At 47.0% G+C, this 9,327-nt stretch overlaps 2 pseudogenes; both read right to left on the reverse strand.

Moving 5' to 3' along the window:
• Nucleotides 1-4,444: 4,444 nt before the first annotated feature.
• LOC142433726 (eukaryotic translation initiation factor 3 subunit F pseudogene) lies at nt 4,445-5,390 on the reverse strand (annotated as a pseudogene).
• Nucleotides 5,391-7,702: 2,312 nt separating this feature from the next.
• Nucleotides 7,703-8,389, reverse strand: LOC142433727 (transcription factor SOX-15 pseudogene; annotated as a pseudogene).
• Between the last annotated feature and the right edge of the window lie 938 nt (nt 8,390-9,327).

Genomic DNA, 9,327 nt, shown 5'->3' on the forward strand with positions numbered 1-9,327 from the left:
AAAGAGAACTGTCTCAAACCAGCGACCTCAGCTTCACATTAGGAAACTAAGGGGAAAATTAGACACTAGAAAAATAAGAGGGAGTCTCAAAGTAAGCATAGTAAAGGCAGTAATAAATATCAGGAAAAACACCAATAAACTTTCAAATATACAAATGATTTTGAACATCACAAATGCCGATAGTATGAGAAGCTGAATAAAATTGACAAACTTTTAGTTAGCTTGATCAAGCAAACAGCGAGAAGACACAGAATTCTTACATTCGGAATGAAGACATCATTTTTGATTTGGTAGACGTTAAAAGGCTAATAAAAGGTTATTACAAACAATTTTACACCAACATTCGATACATTAAAGTGAAACAGCAAATCACTTAAATGAGTGCGCGACACACACACCAAGCATTATATAAGCCTTTGTATAATGACAAAGAACCTTCGAGAACTGGCAGCTATTAGTCCGGTAACACATTTAAGTAGTAGGACTTCTCCATTGAGTATCTGCCCCATCACTGTTCTTGTTGTTAGATCAGCACCTAACTTGTGGCTTTCCAACATGTGACAGAGTGCAATGGCTCCCGAGGGTTTTCTTGGCTATAATCTGTCGGAAAGCATGACGCCAGGCCTGTTGTCTGTGGGGTCACTTGGTGGGTTCAAAGTTTCGGTTATCAGCTGACTGCTAATCATTTGTGTTTCTTGGGCTCCTAGTACCCACAAGCAGGGAACAAATTCCAAGTGAAAAGACCGGTTTTCATAACTCCTACCCTTAGTAAGAGCTACACATGGCTCTCTTTTATGTAGCTTGCATAGGTGAATTGACATCTATTGATCATTGAATTGCCAGGAGATGTGTTTTCATGCATTGATTGCTTCAATCGCAGCATCTGAGTAGATAAGAGTTACAGAGTACAGGGAAAGCCCCTCCATGGCCTCCTAGACAGTGGGGATGTACATGAGCCCTTTCAGTGTACTGGGGACACTGTCATTTAGCGTGTGAACCAAGAGTCTGCAAAACACGAAATCCTACAGCCCTTTAAATTTTTCTTTGTGGTTAAAAGCCATCTAAGAGCATGAGGTCACAGGAGCGGAAAAACAATCTGCTACTCTCAGCAGAATCAGAAACCAAAATTACGTGATTTTCATGTGTTTTTCTTAAAGAAGAATAGGGCCAGCCGAGCAATGGAAACCGTTATCTTGAGGAACCTGTGAGCCAGTGAAATGGTCCAAATGAATGTTGCCTAAATCCATGCTCCCCAGCGTGTTTCATGAAGAAAAGCTCTCTGCAAATCATGCCAGTTGGTGACCAGGCTCTGGCATAATCGTTCTTTCTCGGTGTTTGTGTGTGTGCATAAGCATATGTGATAAACATTTCTAGTTAGAAAGCAGAAAGGAAAAGTAAGTTCTGAGCCTGTGAACCCAGTGATTTCCCTTCCCTGTTGAACCATTTAAAGTGTGTGCTCCTGCACAAGTGTGATTTCCGCCATTATAAACCCTATCGAGAGATTCCTCAGGGTCACAATCCCTTTCTCTGTTATACTGATATAAAAAGAGTGTCATTCTCCCTGTCGTTGGTGCAAAAGGCTTCAATCTGGGTATAGGAGAGGTAGCTGAGTGGGGAGCTGGCCAAAAACACAATTTTAAAAGAGGAAGAATAAGAATGACGAAGGAGAGGCGGAAAAGAGAAATAGTAAGAGAATTTTCAGCTTCTGAATCCTGGCGGTGAAGGAAGGGAGTTTTTGCAAAAGAGACGGCAATATCCTCAACACTGACTAAAAATAGAATGGAATTGGAGAAAAGGTTCTTCGTTTACATGGAACCCCCCTGAGTAGAAACTGACACGACGGACACGGATGAGTCCTATGTTCTCCAACCTTAAAGAGGAAGGAATCTTTTCTATTACCAGCCCATCTCCTCACCCATTTCTGGCGTACATTTGAACCAAAACAACCCCTCAAAGTTTTGATCTTTTCTTGTGAAGAAGCAGAGAGTTACACACTGGTAGAGAAGGATGCATGCTTTAGATAGATAATCAGGACAAACACACTCACACAGCTGTATCTTATCAAATCTGGCATGTAAGGTTTCTTCATTACCAATGTCACAGCGCTTGCCCCTCCTCTTAGGTTAGAGAATAGGTTATTGAATTGTCTCATTTCTTTTACCCATCTCACCAGACCATTGGAAATAGATTTTTTATTCTGTTTCAAATAAGTAATCCCCAAAAGGTTCTGGACTATACTGGGGAAAAACACAAAAGAAAGTCCATGGACACATACATGAATTGAGAAATGAAAGATTCAAGAATCATTTCATGAGCAATAGCTGACAGAACCACCATTTGTGGCCCCTTTTTCATCTTGAATTCAGCTATCAGCTACGCACATCAATCAGTTTCTTATTTGATAGTGGTTGCAGTTCATAACTCAGTAGACATACAATATCTGACAGTCCAACACAATGTGGTACAAAAACCTATCCTATAAAAGTAGGCCTATCTAAAACAATAGGGCTATGTATGTAGCTCACCAATCAAATTCTGAAACGTTAAATGAAGGACAGAAAGATAGGGCTATTTTGGTATTAGCACAATCGTAAAGCTAAAAGGAGAAATAAAGAAAATAAAATTGGCAATATACAACCAAGGGGTAATATGGCCATGTATGTTGAAACTGAAAGAGTGAGGTAATTCCAAAATTGGGAATCATAACCTAGGTATATTCAATGGTAACACGCTTTTGTTAGGTGTCATTAAATCTATTTTGACTTCGAGTAATCCCATATGACAGAGTAGAATGAATCTGGGCTATAAGCTTTGCCTAAACAGGTCAACATAGGTCTTTCCCCGTGGAGTCACTAGGAGAGTACAAACCACAAACCTTTAGGCTAGCGCCTCAGTGCTTGCTTGCCTGAGCACCAAAACAAAGCGAACCACACTCCCAAGCGAAACTCGCTGTTGCCCACTCACTTGCAGCTCCAAGCACCCTATGGGGCTGGGCAGGATGGCCCTGGGAGTTCAGACTGTAACTGTCTTCCTGCCCCTGTGATACCAGGGATCCTTTCATCAGATCGCACAAATGACTCCACACGGGAGAGAAAGAGGTAAGTCCCTAACGCGAGACACGGAAGTGATGAAGTCTTTGGCTGCAGAATGTTTTTTTATTAATCGTCTCGTTTCTTTTTCTCGACAGCAAGTTCCAGGAATAAGAAGGGGAAATGTCACCAAGAGTACAAAAGTTCAGCACAACTTTCGAGGGGCTATATTTCAAGATTCGTCACGTAAATTAAAGGACCTTGGCAGAGTTTGAGTCACTACTTCATTTGATGCCAGGATAAATTCCTTAGGGGTAAAAGATTTAAATATTATCAATAAAGCAGTAAAACCGCTAGAAGAACCCATAAGCAAACTTTCAAGTAATGTTGGCATGTGGAACACCTTTCTAAAAACAATCCGCTATACTTAAAAAAATCCTGATAACAAAAAACATTAATCTATTGCATTGGAAAGACCGTTAGACAGGCTAGAGGTACTGACACACCAATAGCGGCAAGTTCTATCACAGACCCTGGACATGGGGTTGGTTTGAGTCAGATCTGACCTCATGGCACCTAACAACACATCACAGCCCAATCCAATGTGCCGAACATGTAAAGCATTTCTACAATTGAGAACAAACACCTCCCTACTTCAGGATAAATCGCATGAGTGGACAGCGTGTACAAAAGGAAATGGAAATGGCTTTTACATAAGAGAAAAAAATATTTATTCTAGTCATAATGATAGAAATGCAAATTAAGCTGCATGGAAACCGCATTTCTTACCTGAGAGAGTAACAAAACCCAAACATTAATAACATAGTCGGTTGGGTTTCTCTTGCTGCATAACAAATCATCACAGGCTGGGGAATTTCAAAACCACAAATTTATGCTCTCTCAGCTTTGGTGTGTCAGCAGTCTGGGCACTGCCTGACTAGATTCTTGTCTCACAAATGTATATGAGTGAGGTCAAGGCATCAATCAGCAAAGCTAAGTTCCTTTCTAGAGACACTGGGAAGAACCCGCTCCCCAGCGGCTTTGGTCATTTGGATCGGTGGCGCACCTCAGGAGAAGTGATGTTCTCCTTCCTCACTGGCGGTTGATCAGATCCTCCCTCTCACCCCTCCTTCAGATTGCCCCCTTCACTTCTCAAGTGGTGCCCATTCCCCTTTAAATCACCAATGGTGCCTGATGTCCTTTCCAGCTTTCAATTATCTCCAACTTCACATTCTGCTAGGAGCCACAGAGAGATTTTCAATTGGGGGATTCTGAAAGGTGGACTCTACTTATTCTGTCACGTCAGTTGCCCGATTCAGTGGGACTCAAGACCACAAAGAAACCGTTTCGCTTTCACCACATTCTCGACCCCAGGGTTGGGGCCCAGAGGGGCAGGAGTGCTTCCTGGGATCCATTTAAAGGTTGACAAGTCTCTTGTTGAGGGCAATCTGTGGCTGCTTTGAGATTGCCCAGGTGGGTCACCATCACCGGGTCACTGATGTTGTTGTTGAGCATGGTCTCAGTCATCAGGAATGATTTGGGGTACTTGGTTAACCAGACTCACCGAGAAGCAGCCCACAGTAGTGTCAGCTGACACCTCTCTAGACACGCCCTGCCTGCTGCAACACTTTGCTTAGGACATCCGGGATGCAGGCTGCTGTCCTTTCGACTTGCTGCAAATCAACTGAGAGCCAAATTACCCGGTTTGGGACTTCATAATCAGGTCAAAGCTGATGCGTTTGGTATCCTAATATGCATGCCTCACGGTCAGAGGTATAAACATCAGGCCAATGGTCCTCCCATGGATACCCACTAAAGTGCTAATATAGGCCTTGATGCTCTTGTGGCTGGCCGTTCTGGAGGCTGGTGAAGACATGACAGGGGAATGGGTTTGGGGGCCTCTCGGGTGTAGTATTAATGGGCCAGCACAGAGAGCTCAGTGATGTCATCGTCTGTAGCATCCCATCCAGGACGAGCTCATGTGGAGAGACTTTCTCGTGCAAGTTTTACGCATTCTTTGCCAATTCCATGTCCACGGTTACCTCACCTTCAGACTCAACGTGAGGCACTGAGAAGCAATTGGCACCTTCCACTGAGTGCTGGACATCACTTCCTGGCAGGGCCTCCCTAACGTGGACAGCGCCCCCCCTTGATTCGTGTGTTGCTGCCCGCAATAGAGGTTAAAAAACCTGGGCGCAACCGGACCGTGTTGCCACCAGGAGTGCAGGTCCCGGGAGTGCAGGTGGCACCAGGGTCCACTCTGTGGGCTTGTACGGAGGGCGAGTTCTGCCCTGAGGCCATGCTGCTAACCTCTAGTGCCAGGAGGCAGGAGCCCGGGTCCCAGCTGGCACTGGCACTCATGCTGGAACATGGGCCGGGGCAGGACTGGCAGGAGGAGATTCGCTGTGGAGTCCCTGTAGCCATCTTGTTGAACGAGAAGGAGCCAAGCATGGACCAGAGCAAGTTGGTAAATCTTTCAACGTTGATAGGCTGTGTGCGCACCACATGGACCCAAGAGCTCTTGGGAAAGGGCTCGTGTAGTTAGAGCAGGCCTGGTGGAATATTCTCCCAAGATGTGGAGAGAGGGAGCTCAGCTGCGTCCACCAGAGCACATATTCTGGCAATCAGCACAGTGTCTCTATTGCGTTTAGGTAAGCCTGTGCCACTTCTGACTCATCGTGGACAACTGAAGGAAACGCGGCTCAGTGCTGCATCCTCCTCGTTGTTTTTACATTTACCTAGGACATCACTCAGGGGGCCACTTTCAAACTCGCTCTACTGCACAGAGCTTGTACTCTCGATTCATTGCTAGTCAGCTTTTGATTAGGACACACCCTATGAAGGCTCCTCTGACAGCGTCTATTTCAATGTTATCAACATGAAACCCTGTGGCTCAGCAGTTCAATCTTTAGATAAGTTTGTACATGCGAATAAAAGATGTACAACGTGATTCGTCGCAGGTCTGTCTATAATGGCCAAAGACTGGAAAGGTGCAACAAAGGTGATCTGGTGGATTAAATTACTGCAAGTTCACAAAAGGAATAGTATCCTGCTGTAAAAATGGAGACATTGTTGATATGCTGATAACAATTTCCAGGGAAATAAACAGAGGTGGATGATGGGATAGGATGCCATGAATGCCATTTTTTTAATCAGAGAATAATAATTATGTCTACAGAAGTGTCTGAGGGGATGTTTGCTTGCTAAAATAGAGGCAGGAATTTGGATAAATAGAGGCAGGAATTTGGATAAACATTGTGCAACACACAGGGCAGTTTCCCCAAAGAAACAGAACCCCTGACCAAAATATCGGCGGTACTGAGATTACGAAAGTCCATTCTTAAAGGACTGAAGAAATGGCATGGGGGCCAGCTGTAACTTCCTCTGACTACACAAGGGAGGAGATTCCAAGGCCCTATCAGCCTAATGCCAATTGCAACAAGGCAGAGGTGAGACGTGGCTTCCACCCTCCATCTTTCTTTATTCTGACAGCATCAGTACTTCCCATGATGCTCTACGTTTCCTCTGGGTTCAAGAATACGTTGCCATGGCCACACAGAACTTACAGACAAGGCTCGCAACTGTGGGGGGCTTGTTAGGGAAGTTAGCAGGTTGCCACAAGCCAGATTCAGGAAACATGAAGGATATTGTCCTTGGTCCGCAGCAATGCTCCTCCTCACCTAGCAGCCAACTCTTTCTCTCAGCCCCTCAGCCGCGTGGTCCCTCAGCTCTGCTTATGTGGGTCAGAAATCCACGTCAGTCATCTGCCTCCTGGTTTCCTAGTCCAGCCACTGCTCCTCTGCCCTGTTTCATGGCATCCTGGCCTCAGCCTCTGGCCTTGGCCTGGCTTGGCCTCTGTTGCCTCCAACCCCTCAGGCAGGGAGTTCCAGTATGGTCCACTGGCGGCTTTTCTCCCTTCCTGTTCCCGGGAATTCTCTCTTCTTCTTCCGAGATGGTTCATTCGTACACCCATTTTTATTCTTACACCCCCTCTTATTGTCTCAGAAACCCTATTAGCTTGGAAGAGTTACAAAGAAGACTGGAGAGAAGAACCATTTCAAGTAAATTCACAACTACCTTAAAATAATTTAGGCTCTTTTTGATTTTAGGATTTAATGGAAAAATGTTACTCCCTGTCACTTATTTAACTGTTTTGTGATTCAGCCCATTTCTTCCTAATGGGCGTCTGTCAATACAGAAGAGCCATGCTATTTTGGATCGATTGTGACCGTGCTCGCCAGCATCCTTTGAGATGGGTGATTCCAATGATCCTGTAGGAGATAAGGTGATGCAGACATGACTGTCCTGCTATGTCTTTTGGGGCTTGAGACAATGTTTGTAAAATTTCCTATCTGTATACCACCCAGTTTCGGCTAACGGCCTCCACCCAGGCATCAGGTTCTTCTTCTTTTTTTTAAATCAGGAAAAAAACGTGATCTCCAACACACAAAAATCACGGAACTTAATATGGCTCTGCTGAAGGGTGAGCTCAATTCTGTCTTCTACAAGCAGGAAAATGGGGGCCCTTTGCATGGCTGCACCTTTGTGGGCTCCCTCTGCTGGCTCCAAGAGGACCACAATGCCCTTTCCTTTGAGGGGAATGGTTCCAATACCAAAAGGGTTTGCAGCCTGGGGGCAGAGTATGGTTCTTCCCGGTGGTCTGTGTCCACGAGTTAAAGGTAGGTTAGGGGAGGGTTGTAGGCAGTGGGGGGGTCAGCCGCAGGTCTGTAGGGGTTATGAGGGGTGATCAGCTCAGCTGGGAGCATTGGGCAGTCTTGAGGGAGGGGCCAGGATGCAGAGGACTCGAGTTTGCAAGGTGAAGTGCCATAATTGTCGGGCAGGTAGGTGGTGGAAAAGTTGCGGGGCTGGTACCAGAAGCCTCTGGTACATACCCTGGGTGGTCACCTAAGCTGGCCCCCAGGCAGGCTCATCATCGGCCACGCTGCCGCCTATGGGGCCGAAGTGTGGTGCCCCGATGCCCGGGGTCTTGGTCTCGGGCCACGGTCGGTACTTGTAGCCCGGGTGGACCCGCAGGGCCGGGCCCAGAGCCTCTGCATGGCCTCTTGCACGAAGGGCCCCTTCTCCTCCTCCCGCAGCAGCTTCCACTGCGCGCCCAGTGCTTGGAGAGCTCCGAGTTGTGCATCTTCGGGTCCTGCAGCGCCACCTGGCGGCGCCGCGCGGAGCTCCACACCATGAACGCGTTCATGGGCCGCTTCACTTTGGCCACTGGGAGTCTGGCGCATGCCCTTAAGGCTGCCTGCACCCTAGGGCTCCGGAGACTCCGAAGGCGAGGAAAGTGCCACGGGGGAGGGAAGCTCCAGGCTCCAGGCCTGATCCTGTGAGGAGCTGGGGGTGGGCATGGGGAGATAGGAGGGGAAGCCCGAAGAGGGCGAAAGGTGTGTACCAAATGCCCTCCTCCCAAGTGAACCATTGCTCCCCAAGTGCAGTTTTCAAAAATAGCGGCCTTCCTAGTCTGCAATTGTTAGGGAAACATTTGTGCTCCTGAAAAAAACAAAGAAACAAAACTCAGTCCTTCCAATGGAGGCCCTGCTGCCAGTCCGTCCGTCGGCACCCTCGGGTGGAAGCAGCAACTGGTCCCTTCACGCGCCCTCCCAGGGGTGCCAGCTGCTGCCGGTGATGCGGCCCCGGCGCAGGAGCTCTGAGACTCCACTTCTGCCCCTCAGTTTATTCTATGGGCATGCATTTCTGCTGCGGTTGACCTCGCTGCCATGCAATTGAGCCCGACGCATAGGTGCCCTGGTGGCACAGTGGCTATGTGATCCCCGTTGTCAGCTCTCCCTGTCAATTTCTGAGAGTGCAAATGGTTATGGAACAGAAAGCCTTCTATTTCTCCCACCGAGCTGCTGATGGTTTCGGACTGGTGACGCTGCAGTTAGCAGCCACTCAAGTAGCCCACGAAGCTAAGAGGGCTCCTGGGACCACAGGTTGGATATTTAAATATCTCACAAAGGTTGATTTTGCTGACTTCCTCCTTGCTACTTCTTCCTTGGGGTTCTCAAACTCCCCCCACACTTCGAGTTTCCACCAGCTAATTATAAAGTCCTACCTCCTGTATCTCCTTGCCCATGGCATAATTCATCGTCAGTCGATCAGAGTTTATTTCTTTTTAATTCACTCAGAGGGCAACGATGGAAATTCCCTACGGGACTGTTAGCGTTGCACTCCTTCACCTGCTACAGTCCCCCTAAGAATTCCTCATTCATCAATATAAGGAACAAAATGTAACTTTCCTTAGCATCTGTCACTTACTTTGTCCGAACACCTCCTTTGATTTTCA

Source organism: Tenrec ecaudatus, chromosome X, assembly GCF_050624435.1.
Source record: "Tenrec ecaudatus isolate mTenEca1 chromosome X, mTenEca1.hap1, whole genome shotgun sequence".
Classification (NCBI taxonomy): domain Eukaryota; kingdom Metazoa; phylum Chordata; class Mammalia; order Afrosoricida; family Tenrecidae; genus Tenrec; species Tenrec ecaudatus.